General features: G+C 33.8%; 1 long non-coding RNA gene across 1 annotated transcript in view; it reads right to left on the reverse strand.

The window, feature by feature from the left end:
- Positions 1-138: 138 nt before the first annotated feature.
- LOC119588015 overlaps positions 139-705 on the reverse strand; it is a 1,354-nt gene continuing 787 nt past the window's right edge. The window contains exon 3 of the long non-coding RNA XR_005230046.1: positions 139-240. This is a non-coding gene — a long non-coding RNA (uncharacterized LOC119588015). The remainder of the gene's footprint in view (positions 241-705) is intronic.

The following is a 705-nucleotide window of genomic DNA, read 5'->3' on the forward strand; positions in this document are numbered from 1 at the left end:
TATATATATAAATATTTTTTTTCCTTTCTTTTTCATATACAAGTCAGTATGCATACACCTTTACTTGCATCGGTGATTGTTGTGATTCTGGATCGCATTGGAAAACTGTGAAGCATTGGGAATAAATTAAGGAAACCATAATCACAATTTCTTTTATTGAGACTAAAAAGAAATGTTGATCCTGCCTGGAAAAGAGGATTTCCAGGACACTGGTTTAGATGTCCATGTGTTCTTTACTGCCTAAAGGGTAAACAAGAAAGATATGCCGTTATTATGTGTAAGATACATACAAGACAAGTATCCTCACATTTATCCTCTTGAAACTAAAAATGAAATGGAGTTTTATCCTCTTTTTATCCATTTATCCTTCCATTAATTTATCCTCTCTTTAATCATTCATCCTGGCATTTACTATCCAGAGTCGAGAATGCAAACTAACATACAAAAGCCATCTTATGGAAATGAATGCCAAGCTAACACGTTATAAAAATGACCGCCACGGTTTAGTCTGACACGGCTCATGCACCTTGGTTGGCAATGTGTTTTTAAATTCTACCTTTGGCAACTCACTCGGAGAACATGCTAAAGGCAATAGACAGTGATAAGAATGATAAAATTTGCGAAGAGGATGCAAGTATCTAATATCGTATATGATTGATTTTGTTTAATGATTATATCTATAGATTTACGTTCGTTAGTTTTCTT

Source organism: Penaeus monodon, chromosome 23 (genome assembly GCF_015228065.2).
Source record: "Penaeus monodon isolate SGIC_2016 chromosome 23, NSTDA_Pmon_1, whole genome shotgun sequence".
Taxonomy (NCBI): domain Eukaryota; kingdom Metazoa; phylum Arthropoda; class Malacostraca; order Decapoda; family Penaeidae; genus Penaeus; species Penaeus monodon.